The 17,582-nt window shown below is 38.8% G+C and overlaps 1 protein-coding gene across 2 annotated transcripts in view; it reads right to left on the reverse strand.

The window, feature by feature from the left end:
- The window catches only part of CSTF3 (cleavage stimulation factor subunit 3), a 49,506-nt gene that overhangs the window by 17,379 nt on the left and 14,545 nt on the right, over positions 1–17,582 (reverse strand). Inside the window, exon 1 of one of the 2 annotated variants that reach the window (XM_072039229.1) lies at positions 526–13,121. The exons of the other annotated variant lie outside the window; for it this stretch is intronic. The gene's annotated coding sequence lies outside the window, so the exon portion shown is untranslated. Of the gene's footprint in view, positions 1–525; positions 13,122–17,582 lie in introns of those variants that run through there. 2 annotated transcript variants of the gene reach the window in all.

Raw genomic sequence — 17,582 nt, forward strand, 5'->3', positions numbered from 1 at the left:
TTTGACATTTATTTCTCAAAGTAAGCTTTGACTTAGCAGGCCGATGCTGAATAAGAGAATAACACACGCTCCAGAGAACCTCTTTTTCAACACGTGCCACCCCAGCCAGCCCTGGTGCTGCCCTCCACAAGACCCCAAAGTGGTCTTTAATGAAATTTGCTATGTTGCACTGCAGTTTTTTAAGTATCAAAACCCCCATTTAAATCTCATTGCCCTTTGTTGAGGGGGTTCACAGCTGTTACTTCACTGGGAAGCGGGAGGCTCGGCCAGCCTCTTCTTCTCCCCAGGCAGCACACGGGGATTAACCCAGCAATTACATCATTTTACATTGTTCTCTTTTTAAAGCCTGAGTGAATTTTTAATGGGAGCTTTAGGAAACACCAACTACTCCGCAGGAGGCCTACGGTCGACCTTCACCGTACCACGACCCTTCCTGGCTCCCTTCCCTCAGCCTCTCGGCTCTCGCTGACACCCCGGCCTCCAGGCCCTTCAAAAACAGGATCCCCATTTCTCTCTCTCACTAACCTGAGCAATTAAAAATGCAGGAATTCAAGTGAATTTTGCAGGTAGATGTCATAGGCATGCACTGCAAAGTAGAACCTCAAGCCAGCAGTGCCTCCAAGCTGGAGCAGCACCAGGCCCAGGTTTGAGTGATTTGACAAAACCCCAGGAGTTTCGCAGGAGTTGGGCCTGGTCACCTCACGTACTGAACACACAGCTTTCACACACTTTTTCTAAAAGCTATTGGGTTAGGAGACAGCTGCCCATAGGAATGACCGGCTGCAGAAATGACAGTGCTCTGCAACAAGACGGCTCGAAGGAGTCAGGTGGAGGGGCGGGCCCAGGCCCCATTTCTGCTTCCTCGCAGCTCCTGGTGAGAGCAGCACAGCTTTTCAGGCTCTAACCAGCAACTACGGTACTTCTATAACTGCTTAGGCAGAAGACTTCTGTGGACACAAGTGAAGGAGGCAGACCCCACACTATCTTCAGTTGAAGGAAAACTGCTAGTATTTGAAATTCCTCCTCCACTGCAAAGTCAAAAAAAAAAAGACACCTCCCATTTTCACTTAATCCATTTTTGACGGTCAGTAGCACGTCAGGTTCTCCAGCATGTCTTAAAATATGACAAAAAGGATTCAGCTCAGTAAGGAGCAAGAGCTCTCATCAGCGTGTCCCACCCCCTGCACGCTCCTTTTGTCCTTGGCCACCTCATGGAAAAGAACAGATTTTGTTTTGCATGCCTAGCACAGTGCGAAGCTGCCTGCACGTTTTCCCCCTTCCTTTACCAATCAAAATCCTCAATAGGAGGAACAGAAACTTTTTTTTTTTTTTAAAGGAATAATTCCCCAGTAAAAAGAATAAACTGACTTTTTATTGAAAGTTATTCCATGGCTTTGTCACTGACAAAGGCACGGAAGGTGAAAAGAACTTGTATACGCTTAAATTAAAAAGCCGCAAATACACAGGACAAAACAGCCTACCCTTCAGTCTAGCTCTGAAAAAACCTTTTGCATGCCTGCTGCGAGCTACTCTGCCAGGGAGAACTCCCAGCTGCAGGTGGCAAGGCGAGGATGCTGCCTTCCTGCCTATCTCCCTTCCTTTACCAGCCAGTGCCCACCAACAACCCCACATAAATGACCCAGACTGATCTCAGTAATTTTATGACATCAGGTAAGTGTGGAGCAATCCCACTCAATGGTTTACCAAAGCGATTTTATTAGCATGGCAGTACCGTCACCGAGCACCACCAAAAGACAGAGCATGAGAAATACCAATTAGCTTACATGTGCTTCCAATGAACTGATTTGCACCTCAAGACCTTTAAAATTAAAATATTTTTGCTAAGAAAAAATAATTCTCTTTATTTGCATGTGTTATAACTCAAAGAACAAAGTATTTTCTACATGAATTACCAAATACATGAAAAGCTGCTGTCCACACTTGGACTTTTTGGACTTACGCCAGTGTTACGTAGTTGTTACCCACTTCCAACATCTAATTGTTAGTGAAATCTTGGTACCAGTGAAGTTATGAGGTTGAAGATAGATTGAGGAGAGAGAGAGAGAGAGAGAGAGAGAGAGAGAGAGAGAGAGAAGCAGCACTTGCCAGTGCTTGCTAGGTGTCGCTCACTTGGGTTTTCAAAGCCAGAGGGAAGAGCAGCGATTTCTCCTGCTGGAATTTGTTTGCATTTCTTGGCTCACAGGCAAGCATCCTGGCTGCCCCGGCACAGGGACACCTCAGTGACGGGGCAGGCAGAGCACCATAAAGGGGATGCTGCCTCCAGGACCCACTACCATGACTACTACTTTTCTCGTTTTTTCCTATTACAGACACAGGAACAGGCTGTGATCAAATACAGAGAAGCGTTAAAGGATTAACATGAATGTTGTATTTTTGTTCTTTAGTAAAAACAGAACAAAAAGAGCCATATATCTTTACAACAGATTGTCCTCGGATTTCTAACGCTGCCTATGTTCATGTTCTGTTCCTCTCCAGTATTATTTTAATCCAAAAGGTAGGTGATACCCTCACAAAGGTCCCTCATGAGTCCATCAACTACAGAATGAGTTTAGGAATATCAACATTCTAGGGTAAAGTTATTATCTATAAGAATATCCCCCTTACATCCCTGAAGACTATAAAAAGATATAGTCTGGCTATAATCTGATGCTCCTGTAGTAAAACACATCAGAGTTTGCCTTCCTCTGCCTGTGACAATAAGGAATTCCAACTATTTGCTAAAAAAGTCTTTTTAAATTTGATGATCCAATAGGAAGGTTAAGTCACCACTGTATCAGCTTTGTACCAGACAAATTCTTAATAATAGGGTAAAATTGCTCCCCAGAATACACTACATACTTCCCAGTAATGAACTTCATAAACATTCAAGGGCAAATTTTAATCCATAAGTTACACTGCACTTCACTTTGTTTCAATCAAGCTTGTAAGTAAAGTTAGTACATGGTCCTTAAGGATCAGCATGCGTAAGTAAAGTTAGTACATTGCCCTTATGGATCAGCATGGCTTCTTCTGCCATGGCTCATTTTTTTAGAGGCCTCAGCTACTCCTAAAGCCCAACCCTCTCTCCAAGTAGGTAATAAAAATAAAATCTGATGTCCCTTACTCGTGGTCTCCAGCTGAATCCAATGCTGCTGCACCTCCGTGAGGAATAACACTCTTGCCCTCTGCCTTACCCACCTCCCAGGCACTGCTCTACCGTGGCTTTAGCAACTTTTTTGGAAGAGTGGCCTGAAGAACACATCTGGGTGCAGCCAGCAGAGTGCATGAGCTGGTGAGGAGAGAACACCACAGCAGCACCAGCATTAACTTCCAGGGGACTTCCCTCATAGTGACTGCTATTTTAAAAACTATTTCCTGAAATCTGGTTTCATTATAAATAATAACAACATCTTTAATGTTTGTTTCTTTTAGGAACACACACACACCCTATGCTTCAGTGCACAAAATTACAGCCAGAGCATACATGTACATATGGGAAGCCTTCCTCTGTTTATTAACTGGAGCTCACTGTTAAAGGCCTATATTAATTCACACAGTTAGAATGACAGGTTATTATATAATTAAAAAGTTCCATTTTGAGAGAAAAGCAGCCTATACCAAATTCAACACAACCGAATCCACATGTGTCAGCAGCATTATTATTTTTTTAAATGCCTTGATTGTTAAGGCACGATTTTTTTTCTTTTAAATAACCTTCTACATACTGTCAAGCCTGGTGGGATACAATTAGTGTCTTTACTAGTATCAAAGTGTAGGATTAACAAAATACATTCAGATATTTTATATCAGGTACCTTTGTACCTGTTTCCGAAACACAGGTTCGAGTTGGCGGGAGAGATGTTCTCACTTTATTTGCCGAGTAAATACTGCTGGGACTACTGCAGTTCACACTTCTCAGAGTGGCTCAAGGAAACAATCTCTGAAAGGATGGAGAGAGTGTAACACGCTGCAATCTTCCACACATTGTCTTTTGTTGCTTGCTGACACTTCCAGTCAGTGGAAGAGCAAATCTGGGGGCTAACTGCGAGAACACGTCACACAACAAACATTTTCATGTCAAATACCAGCAGTTACCCTAGCAAATGGCAAACCCAGCTCTGTCCGAGTGCATGAAATGCAGGTGAAATGCTGTAAGCGTGTCAGCAGGACAAGTAAAGAGTCACACAGGGGTAACACCACACTCACATGGGGACATTAACCCAAGGAGGCTGGATTATAACTGCCCAGACAGTAACATCAGAGTTATTTTTATGTATGCTGAACAAAGCACACACTTCCTTTCTGCAAGGCATTCCAAGGCTAAGCCAATGACCTCCTTTATTAAAAACCATCAGCACACAATTGCAGATGTAATTTCTGTAATGCACAGTTGTGCTACAATTTATATCAGATGTACTGAAAAAATCCGTATTTCTGCACTTTCATCAGGAGCGTTAATATTCCTTATGAAAATACAGCTTTTTTCTTGTTGTTAGTAAAGACTGCAGAGAAGAGATACAGTACACAGAGTATTCAAAAACTCATTTATTCAAAAATGTAGTAAGATGACTTGCAAAGTATTTTCATCCAATGTAGTGTTACTTCTCACATTTACGTGGTTGTGCCTCAATTTGAAAGTCTGTCCTAAAATGCAATTCTAAAAGCTCCTTAAAATGATTCTACGTGAAGTGTCTTCATCTACTACTATACGTCCTATTTCTAGAGTTTCCATAACCATGGCACTATAGCAAAATCTAAGAGTTGTCTCTACTACATATGTCAACTTTTGAAGGCCTGTCTCCTGACATGATGCCACCACAGCTGCCGTATCGATGGCTACAACATAGAGCAAAAAAGCACCATTTTGCAGTCTGTTTCCTGATCACAACCATCTTTTATGAATTGTACGTGTTTGATTACCAAAATAGTGAACTATCATAAGCTATCATGTATGTTTTTATATTTAGATATATGTTGAATTTTCTCATAGTATTTAAGAATAAATCAACATTACAGTAATTAAGAATGTGGCTTAAGCCACTGAACAAGCCCCATAATTCTTAAAGTCCAATTACCAGTTAATATCTTAGGTAAGACGACAACGGGCAGCTAGTGAAGATGTTGACCTTCAATAGCAAAATTCAGGGCCACGTTACCATTTTCTGTTAAAGACAGGAAAAATAGCAAAGGAAGGCCCTGTCTAGCAGAGAAGTGACCATCAGTAAATGAATGACACCAGTTTTCCTCAGGGAACTAAATTGCAATAGGAGACCGGGAGAGGACAGTGGCAGAGCTAGAGAGGTGGATGGATAGCTAGGAATAGGCAAGGTTGTTTTTCACTCACTAATTACAAGAAATTTGACATTATACCCTCGTGATCCCAAAAGCTTTAATAGCCTTCAGGAGCAATTTAGCCAAAGTACATGCAAGCCCGTCAGAGGAAACCCTTTTTCCTCTCAAAGGCATCAACCTAGACAGACCTCCACATTACCAGCTAACTGTAAAACAGTAATAAAAAATGTAAGACTAAAGACTTGGAAAGCCTAATTCCCTATCTGTGAGCAGAAAACTCGTGGAACTGCAGCATGGTTGATGTCGAAAGGAACAGCTGGAGGTCATTTGGTCCAACCCGCCTTGCTCGGGCAGGGCCACCCAGAGCAGACTGCCCAACACCATGCCCAGGCAGCTTTTGACTATCTCTAAACAGATAGTCTGCTTTAGTTCACAGCTTAGTGCAATTGAATTTCCATATACAGACAAATCTTTAGGAACAGGATCTGCCTCTATTCCTTACAAAGCATACTGGCATCGTGGTCCCGCAGCGAGGCACTTTCTTCATTTAAGAGTAAGAGCAAGTGTGAACAACCCACTCCCAAGATTTTTCCAACCACTGTGAGGCAATCCTGTATTCTCTGCTAGTTTGGTCTCCATCTTATAATACAACTCATTTTTATAAATGGTATTTTTCAACCAATAGACATTTTATGTAGGAAATTTGCCAACTATCAAATTATTATCTGTATGAAGTAGTTCACAAATGCTAAACATCCTCCCCATTATCTATTCCTTTCTAGCCATAGTCATCTTCATACCTAGACTGTCTGTATTTTTTTTTGTTACTATTTTTTTAAATAAAAAGTCAATTTTAAACATGCTCTGGGGCTTATAATTTCCTCTTTAATTTCATACTCACTCTAAGCAACAGTAGAGAACATCACCACACATTCACAGTCCTGTAAGCTGCCTCGCTTCCATCCTGACTTAGGCACTTCGGCTCTTCCTACATACTTTAATTCACTTCTACATCTCATTTCTATTTCTCCATGTCTTTTGTATTTTACAACAGCAATAGGAAGCGTTTTCAGATGGCTAACAAATCTACAGCTACCCTTTGCAATTATTATGAAACGTGCTATTTCATAAAGCAATGGGTCTTTGTTCACCTAGTATTAATTTTACATTGATTTCACTGTCAGAGAAACAAATTTACAGGACTCAAAATCAAACAGCAGCCATGGCTAACCCATTAACATGACAAAATGCTGCAAGGTAAGGACCTGATGTCTTAGCTTTTGAGCAGATCACTGATGTTAAACAGTTAAATTAAGATGTAAGCATAAAACCAAGACACAGCCCAACTCAATGAGGTTGAGATGCCCAATCTGTAAGCTTGGATAAATTACACTCATCATCTCACCTCAACCACACATGATGAGCAGTCTCTCAGCACTGACAATTGAACTGGACATCCACATTCCTCTAACACTTTTTTTTTTTTCAGTTAGTTTATTGATATTACAGGCATCCTACTCAAGGATGCCAAACGGCAGTCTGCCATCATTAGCAATGCACTAACCCAGTAACCCAAAACTCCCTGTGATACTGAGACCTTAAAAACAATACAGGATCAGACTGCTGTGACAGATAACTTATCTTAAGAGGTACCTGAGACATCACTACCTGGTAGAAATAAAATTAAAAGCCACTTGTTTCATCACACAGACCTCACACTTTAAAGCTCTTGAGATCTACCTTCAGACTCTTGATTTAAGATCAGCTAGTTGCTTTTGACTACTATTGGAAGTTAAGTGTTTGTGACAATAATGCACCTCATTAAAAAATAATTGCTCCATATTTGATTTTGGTGTCCTCAAAATATCTGAGTAAGAAAATGAGTTTTTTAAAATGTAATTTGATGATACAATTGGGGAAAAAAGGGACATTTTGGGTGGCAATAAGATCCCTGGTAGGACTGTACTTTGATGACTTATTATGCTCACTGCATGCCTACAAGCAGTTCTAATGCATTATTTTCAAATACACTTGCGTTTAAAAAAACACAGAAAACGACAGTTTTGACAACTATAATAATTTCATACTGTAATTTATGACTTTTTTTTTTGTAGAATGAAGTTACCAGATAATCCAAATTTTTGTATGGAAAGTTTCAATAGTCATCCATCTAAGATACGTTCATGAAACAACTGAAAAAGCTGGAATTCCTTACTTTTTTAAAAGAGATTTTGGGATATGTACTTAAAAAAACAATACATACAGAAGGGGAAAAAAGTTACCTTAAATAGTGTCTACACAAACCGAAAGAAGGGTTAGTAGTCAAAATTATCAATGTTTAGGACCCAAAAGGACTACTGCCCTATTGAAGTGGCCAAATTCATTCAGAGACCATGCATCAATTCCTCTAATTTTTTAGAGTGAAAGCAGTCTAAAAAAGGCCTTCCTCAAATCGAAGACAATCCAAGGAAAAGGAACGGAAGATTCTCAAGCAGGAGAGTGGTACTAGAAAATGTAATTGTAATACAACATAATCTTCTTACAGTTACGATGCTAGTGCAGGACTGGCTTGGCCTGTCAGCAGAGGACAAATTGTTCTTAATGTTTTGTCTCCACAGTTGGAACAGAGAGAGCAATTTTCCAATTATTCGTTGCAAAAATGGCCCAGAGACTAATGTTGTTAAAACCAGTAGATTGCCCACAGGCCTCCACAGATGCCTAGGGGCTCTGCTTGACCACAGAAGACAGCTGTCTTGTCACAGGAAAATAAGAATCAGATACGATAAAGTTAATAGTGGAGAATAACGCTCATGCCCAAGTAATTCTCAGCATCTTGGCTGCATTGTTGCATTCATCTTCTGAATTTGGAGCTGACAAGACGTGCACCATGTTACACTACAACCTTATTAAAACCACACCAACTACACTTGAGCTGCAACACTGCAAAAATGTTGTAAGGAAGGGATGTGGGTTTAAACCCTGGCTTTCCCATGGATTTCCTAAGAAATCGTGCAGCAACATTTTTTTTTCATTTAATAAAGTGGGAAATTATTAGCCTCAGAAATGTAAGATTAACCTGATGACCGAGCTATTTTTGTTCTACAGCAATGTAATATTCCAATTAAAGCACAGGGAATTACTGCATTTTTCTAATACAGGCAGCTGCCCCTGTCAAAATCCTTTGTATGTCTGTTAGAAAAAAAAAGAAATTTCTCTGTTCCCTACGAGTTTGCATATTCTCGGTCATAGTTAATGGATGGTCTCCTCTACGATGTTAAAAAAGGAATGACCATATTGGAAAAGTCAATGCCCACACTTTTGTCTTTTGGTAAGAGACAAAATTAACTACAGAAGTAGCATTCAATGCTAAGAACTAATGGTTTCTTTCAACATACGAGTTTTACTGCAGTGTCTCCTCAGTATCTACTTGGATTGATCACAAACTGCCTAATATAAAACCCCAGGAACGATGGGAATCTTCTTGGATCCAAGTGGACCGACTTTGCACAACTATTCTGCGACCTCTGTTTCTAAAATATTTGAGTGTAATTATTCACTATGACAGCTTATCATACTACTTAGTGCATAAAAAACACTTCCCTAGAATATTTAAATCCTATGCTTTCTTTCCACTTAAACACAGTGTGATTAAAGTTTTTCAAGCAGCTTCCCCTTCTTCCTCTTTTAAACTTCAACTTGATGACTTCAATGGTTAAAGCTAAGCCTGGCAGGCTTCTGCCCATGGGAAGAGTCACACTATTCATTAAACAGGATAAAGAGAAAAAAATTATGCATATCTGCGAGAGCTGAACTTAATGCTTAGATTGACTTACTAAGCTACCTTACAGGAGTAATTGAATACATAGAGGAAAAACTCAAATAGAAAAATAAAAATAGAGATTACACATTCCCCCACTCTTTACAAATACAAGGTGACATTTCTACTGTAAGATTACCTTGTTGTTTTTTTTTTTTTTTTAGACCTTTAGCCTGAAGTCTTTAATTTTACAGGTAAACGCAAAATAACTCACACCTCATGTGAGGGATTTTCTTCCGTCTTTATGAATTCATTGCATTATTCCTACTTGAAATTCATCAGTATCAGATAAACAGAGGGAAGCACTGCTCTAACTTCCAGTTTCGATAAAATAAGAATGTCACGTTCTAATGTCTATTTCACCCACAGCTGGTAGGTGCATTTAGTTTATTTCATGTCTTATGAAAAGATGAAATACAAAAGCCCATTACAAAAGCCCTATAGAAACACACAGCCCACGTGGCCTAGCAAGGCAGATGAAATACAACTGCCTTCCCACCACTGTCCCAGTCTCCTCCCATCTTTCCACATCTCAAACTCAGAGAACAAATACCAGAAGGCAGGGTCACCTGCTCAAGCTGAATAAGCTACCTACACAAGAACGAATAAAATGAAGTGGAAGGTATTTCAAATTCAAAGTTGATGACAAGATTAAATGATGTAATCTGTAGTCTGCCTGTAAACAAATACTGCCTAAATCTATTTGACAAAGAGGCACGAGTATTGATGCATATTTTTATGAACCCACTTAAAACACATACGTAACCAGCTGCAATGATATATGAGATTTTTGTTGATGGGAACTGAAAGACTTCAGAGGTTATCTGAAAGCATGTGACTGCAAGCCAACTTTTAAAAGACAACTATCACATTTTGAAAGTAAGGCTATGTAACACCAAAACACACACAAATATTGCATTATTTATCTTAAAGAATACTTCAGTGCCTTGATCCAATAGGGATCTGAAATGAGTACTTGCACAGATTAATGCATAGACTTGCCAAAGAAAGGTTAGTCCTGACCCCTAAGCTAGAAAGAAACACCTGCTTACTGACGAGGAAGGGAGGTGCTTTTACATACACCTGCACAGCCCAAAGAAATACAGCTGGTAGTTCTCTCCCTCTTGCCAGAGAGCACTCTGAATAACTAAAGTTCCTTTTCAGGAACAAACTATTTGATATTAATCAACTTATTTCTTCCATTGCTTGTCACAGTTAAAAATTAGTTTGCTCCTACACCCTGGAACCAAGAAGTGATGATGTTCATGTAGAATCAGTCTAGGAAGCTGCTGTAAGAGACAGGAGAGACCCAGCCAGGTTGTTATTCCTTCTCCTGTTCCTCAAATTGAGTTTTTTGTTTTGTTTATTGCTATAATTGGTAATTCAGAAACCCAGAATAAGCAGTTCTCAGCTCTTTTATGGAAAACAAAACAAAAACAGCTTCTTTAGTAGACAAACACCTGGTAAATATGATCTAGTCCCTGAGGACTCTGCTTTAACTTCTAACACAGTGGTGTTGGACAAAGACTGGGCAGCAAAGTACAGAATAGGATGCACATTAGAGAATGCAGAATGTCTGCAGGTTTCAAAAACTGAATTTACAACCAGCATGTACAATCTCAGCTGATTTCTTGCATCCGATTTGCTGCACAGATGCGGACCTTATACAGAATTATGGTAGTTTGGTAGTTGTCCTTTGTTTTATTTGGCCAGTTAAGCCAGGATGCCGAGAGGAGCATCTGATCTGATCTAAGCACATCAAGCGCCCAAGAACACCAAACCACCACCATCTGTAGAAATAACATGTAATTAACATAGTAGCTTTACCAATCATTGTATTGCTGGCAGAAAAGATTTGGTTTAGTAAAAAACAGAGCACTGCTCCTAAAACATAATGTAGACTACCCAGATTGAGAAGATACAGCTCACAGCAAGACAGACAGGGTTCTAAAGAAGAGGTGAATTTCCCCTCACTCTAACCTTAGCCTCGTGTTGGAGGAAGATGGTGCTTGCACTCATTTTGGTGTACGTCATCATAACAATTCAGCATCCTCCAAAATCCAGCCTGAAGATTTGAGCACATGGCAAAGGATTACTATGAAATCTCTGATACACTGATTCAGCCAGCACTTGAGCAAGTTGTCCTTGAACATATTTTGTAGAGAAAACTCTGCTCACACAAGTGAAAAACCATAATCTACAGAGTTTTTAGCAACTCTGCCAGCCTGGGAGAAAAACAAAATACAGATTCAGTGCTGAATTCAAATAGTTGGTGCATACTAACATTCAATCAAGATTTCTGTACGTTGGAGGTACAGAAGCACACTCCAAGAGCAATGAAATATTTCAACTATCAAGTTTTTGCAGAACTGACAGACTGCCAAAAGCCCATCATGCAGGTAACAACTCATTAGTGCGGTCTTCATTGCATTCAGACCAATGATTGACAAAAACAGCAAAGCCAGATTTAGAGACGCACGTATTTTTCTGTTTTATAAATGCAAAAGACACAGACTGCCCTTATTCCTAGTATTTCTGAAATGTGAGAAAACATAAAATCTTTCTGATGAGAAAACTGAATTTAGAAAACACCAGTAAACTGATGAGTATCTAAGATTTATTTTTTTTAAATAGGTGAGGTTTCTTATGCACTAGATTTTTTAACAGTGAAGACAAGCAGTAAAAACAGCAGAAACTGTGTCATTACGAAGAGAGAAACTTACCTGCATCTGCTCTTAGTGCAAGGAAAATACTTCTGCTCAATTAAATTGTCAACTAACTTTAATATTCCATGATACTTCCCTTTTAAAATCCATTTTTAACACACAAGAAGTGTGGGTGGAGGATAACATTTTAAAATACTAAACTTAAATCAAATTTACAAAAATGCAAAACTCAAGTAGTGTTTAGTCACAACTTATAGTGGAGAAATGAAGTTTTAACCTTTAACAACAAATAGAGCAGTCAGTCTCCTGCTCAGGCTTGCCATCACTGAAATTTCATCAAGGGCGAATACCATGGGAAATTCTGAGCTTTTGAACTCCTTATACTGCCCATCCTACTTACGTACTGTTGTGCTGCACTTCCGTGGACAAGCACTGATAACATCTCCCTGAGGAATGATGGCTGGTGGGCAGCAACAGGCAAGTAACATGCACTTAGCAGGGAAACAATTCCTTTTGTTTGGTTGTTTTTGGAGGAGGAGTTGAAAGACACTGCTCTGTTTAAAACAATTTTGCATGGTTTTGGGTAACAGGACCAAAAAGTCATGAGTCGGGAACTGTATTAGAGTACACTTCTGTAATGTAAGCGCAAGTGGCCACTAGCGTTGTCAGGGGTACCTACTTGCATTTCTGAAGATTTATCCCTATTTAAGACCTGTCTATTTGAAACCTGATTTTCTTCAATATAAGCAAATTGTACTTTCTTTCAGTTACTTGGTGTATTGTCATCACCATGAAGCAAGCATTTCTAGCACAATTTGACAAGCAGCCAGAATTTACAATTCCTAAAGCCACAGCCAGCCTACAAGAATTATGGATTTCCCCTAGCAAAATTAAAACAGCCCAGGGCTCTAGGTACAAGGCTTGCTAATTTAGTATGAAGGAAATGTTTCTTTGTGTATGAACTTGTTAGCACTATTGGGTTATACAGGCAGACTTCTGAAGCATAATGCTTATACTACAGCTGTTACTGTGTTGTCTATGGAAAACCTGTAGAGAGGTGGCCATCAGCATAGCCAAGAGAGAAGGAAATTGTAAGCTGAAATTCCTCGAGGAGAATGCTTTACAAAAGCAAATTTCTGTAAACTTTTGCCCAAACACTGTAGCTCATCTTCAACTTACGTTACTTTTGTCTTATTAAAAGTGCACTCCACCTTTCAGTAGATGGAAACCTCCTCATGTTAGTATTGCTCTTTATTCCAGAATAGAAACATCAGTGAAAGGGTTTCTTCTTGTACCTTAAACTCCTGCATGGTACAAATAAACTGAATTTTATGTTCTAATTATCCTTGATACAGTACAAAAGAACAAGCTGCAGAGAGTAACTAAACTTCAGGGATTTCACAGCAGTATTTCAGGGAAAGTTTAAAACAACTCCAGAACTGTTCATGCAACAGCCTGTACACTGCATGGTACAGGCTGCTACGTGGTATTGCATTTGTAAGAGGTACACGTTACAAACACATCAGCATCCATGAAGATGCACAAGCACAATGTGATGTTAAGAGCACCAGACTTCTTCTGCAATATTTAGGATATTAAAAAGTTTCTCATAGATTAGTTCTGCATATATAGGTTAAATAAAGTCACGAAAATGTCAGAAAAGTAAATAAAAATACAAATTATTATTCCATTCTTAGGGAATCTTCCTCCCTTTCTTCCCCATCAAACCCAGTAAATAGAAGCATGCTTCTTAAATACAAAGAACATCTCAACTGTCCAAAGACAGCTTTTCTTCATAAGGATTCTTGGGACTTCTTTGTCATCTGACGGGTGCATTGCAAGGGCACGCTGCAAGAGTCTTTTTTTTTTTTTTTTTTTTTAAAAAAACAGTAAATGCACTTCTAACTCTATGAAAAAATACAAAAATATTTTTTTTGACAGAGAGGGATACAAAATGGGAAAAGGAAGACCTATACTCAGCTGCAGAGTTTAAGAAAAAAATGTAGAGCAAGAAATGTAGCCTAGTTTTTCCCCCCACTCACACTCAGCATCATGTTTCAATCAGTATTTGTATGTAACACAAAAAATTGACGTTTTTTGTAATGCTAAATATATTCAACTTTAAGATTATGCACTAATTATTTTCCTAAGTTACACAACTAGCTATAAACATTTAAAAAACCTAAGTATATTAACTGTTGGCAATTTGTACTGATACACTCAGATTTCTATTTATCATGATTTTAAAAGAAAATGAATTGCGCTGTGCAAGCTCATCACATAACCATGTAATGGAAAATCACAGAAATGTCTTAGGCTGGAAGGGATCTCTGGAGGTCACCTGGTCACACAACCTTGCATGTGCACATACATAGTGTGAGAGATTCCTGAGGAATCCACAGAGATGGAGCCTACAGCATGTTTAATTTAGCCATAAATGCTAAAATAGTCAATGATCATGAATTTTAAATAGTGACTTTACTACTTCAGCTCATTATATATTAAATATGCTTTTTTTGTTTTCATCCTACCCATCATTTAGTTAATTAACATCTATAATGCATGTATATTCCAGGGACCAAGCCCCTAGCAGAAGCTCTATGGATGCAGAATTTGAGAGAAGCCAAATACATTTGTTGCCTGCCCTTCGGATATCCTGAAAGCAGATTTGAGATGAATTGTATCAATGTTAAACCAGGACCAGTCACCTACTAGTTCCAAAGCCAATTTGAAATAATTTTGAAAAATAATATCGAGTATATATGCTCTCCCCAGCTCAGGGGAGAAGGGGTGAAAAGCAGTACACTAATACATATTTTCTTACACACTAAATTAAATTCCTAAATTAAAGGAGAACTTGATATGAAGTTGTACCAGAACCCTTATACACACTGTAAAATGCCACCAAGTGTAACCATTACACACTTTATTTCCTCCAAGAAGAAAAAAAAAAATAGAGCATGAGGAAAAAAAAGCTTTAGGAATTTTTGTTCTTTGATGTAGCATCTTCCCTTTTCTTAAGGGAAAAAGGGAACAAAGACTCAGCTGCAGCCAGGTTGTCCAGGTTGTAGTGTGCCCAGGTCACACTACAAACATTTAAAATATACTTGTTTTTCTGTATAAATGTAGCTCCCCTGAGCACAGCAAACTTACTTCACTATATATGTTGTATCTGCAGGACAGCGCACTAAAAACCTGCTGCCTCACTTTTGCATATGTAACCCATTTTAATCTCTGAGGAGCTTCTTTTAAAAAAAAAAAATGTTTAAACACTTGGAAAGCAATTGAAAGCCTTCACCTCTATAAGACATGGTATCTGAATTTGATGCTTTTGTTAGTCTTGACTCAAAGAAATAAATCACTTAACTAGGCACCATTTTGCAACTTGCCTCTCTAGTCCAAATGAATGATTACAAAAGTATTTTTTGAATGTATTTGATGTCCACTCTTATATAAACCAATACAAAAGTATCTGACTGTTTACAGCAAGAGTTTGTTCTGCTGTACTCATGGCTTAATAGTTCCAAGTGTGTGCAGTCACTGCTCTATCCGGATTCATGCACTGCTTCTTTCTTATTCCCCATTTTGTGCATTCAGGTAGTGTGAACCATAGGGGATCTGAAGAGATGAAGCTGCCCGCATTAGAAAGTTTCATGTGGTCACGTTACAGGAGTTTAACAAGGTAAGATGGCATCACACTACTGAACTTTCCAAATGGGTTGATTCAGAGGAACAGTTTGAATTAATTCATAAAGCCCATACAGGTACACATCTGCAAGCTCTATAACTGTCTTGCTGAAACAGAGTCAGGTTGAAGGTATGACTAAAATTATTACAACTCCTCAGCATATCAATAAATCTAGCTTTCCTCCCTTTGGAGAAAGTTCAACATGTTTGAACTGTGCAAGTCTTTAGCCTAGCAGTCTGTCTACAAAGACCTTTGGTTGAAAGATCTACCTGAAATATTTCTTAATGTGCGATCAGTAATGTGTTCACTGGAACTTGTGAAAAATAATATTAGCGCATGGGCCCTGTCAGGTGGCTCAGAACAACCTGCTTTTACGACAAAACACCTAAAGCCTAATCCAATGTTCATACTTCAGGTTAGAAGCAAGCTCTATTAGAAAGTCTTATATCTGGAGGCAATAGGACTCTGCTCTGTAATACTATTACTGAAAACTGTCCATGAATTAAATGAGAAGAACATCTTTCTACTTAAAATGCCTACCCTTAGACAGAAACATTTCTGACAGTATAGTTCCACTGAACTCTGCAAATGCTCTCATACATCTGTTATGAGCATTTATTATTACCAAACCAGCTTTAACCCCCAATATGAATCAAATTCCAATCCCTTATAAGACCTTTTAATATGAAGCTAACTGCATGTATAATATATGCCACAAGAAATAGCTGGATGCCTTGTGTACAATGGTACAGTCGTGTACCAGTGGATTCTATGTACATCATCTCTTCTCACTTTTGAATTGTTTTATGTAAGAAAGGAAAAATGCCAAAGCTTGTTGTGTTAACTACACAACGCTTCACTGCGGAATTCCAAAACTGGATGTAGAACACTTGTCACATTGAACCAGCATCGAGAAAAAGCATACCCTAATCAGGGAAAAAAAACAATGCACACTCTTAAAGAGGGCATACTAACAGCGCACAGAATGAAAGAATTGCCTTCACAGAAGTTGCTAGTTAAGAGAAGCCACTGTGTTTCATTGCAGCAGTGACTCAACAGCCTTCTCACAATCTGCAAAGAGATCCTGTAGCAAATAATGATTTGTTTTATGCAGCAGCACTAACAGATACGGTTTAGCAGAAAGTGTCCTCCCAGCCAGTGGGCTTCTCAAAACCTGAAGACAGATCAGCAAGTAACTCAACCAGCTGACAACTGGAAGCTGGAAAAGATGTAGAAAGGAATGAGAAATTACGATACGCTACTTCAAATTACAGCTCCTTCATCGATCCAGATGAAGATAACCAATCTGTAGCTAATAAGTGATTCATACGAAAGCTCTGTATTTACGATAGGTTCTTTCAGGTTCAGACCTTGGAAAGAAGCTGGCATTTGTATCTGGCCTGACACACACATACTCCTCCCCCCCTTTCAGAACATCAGCAGAAGGATCAGCACATGATCGGAACAAAAGGCGGCACACAATGAGGAAAGTTGTCACTGTCTTCGTTACACTTGGAAGTGAGACTTCAAAGGTGTTGTGAACAAGTGTTTTATATAACTAACATTTCCAATGTTTCTGTCACCCCTCATTGAAAGAATACGACAGAACAAGAAGCAGTCCATGTTTATTCATGTGAAAACAGCAACACGCTATAGAAGAGGGTTCACAGTAATCTCTTCATTAAGCATCACTTCCACTTTAAAATTAAAACTCCTAATACTTTCCCATGATGTTATTTTTATGATTAAATACAGAAATTATCTAGAAATCTACTACTATTGTACCACACCACCTGAAACTAACATCAGTGATGTGGATAGCTTTCAGATATTACAAATTATAGGACCATGGCAACTATGCAAGGTGTACATGCCTGTATTTACATATTGAGCAGAAAAGACAGGGAAGGAGTTGCATTTCATTTCTAGTGCAAGTCTACAATAATCACACAGACAGAACAACATTTATTAACAGGAATGGAACAAGTCCACAAATGAATAAGAAAAGATCATAAATAATACAGTAGTAAAAAAAAAAGATTAAAAGTCTCAGACTGAGGTAGTCAAGAATGTGCATTATGGATGTTTGTACAGAGCACCTGTACAACAGTTTCTCAAA

This window comes from Anas platyrhynchos, chromosome 5, assembly GCF_047663525.1.
Source record: "Anas platyrhynchos isolate ZD024472 breed Pekin duck chromosome 5, IASCAAS_PekinDuck_T2T, whole genome shotgun sequence".
Taxonomy (NCBI): Eukaryota; Metazoa; Chordata; class Aves; order Anseriformes; family Anatidae; genus Anas; species Anas platyrhynchos.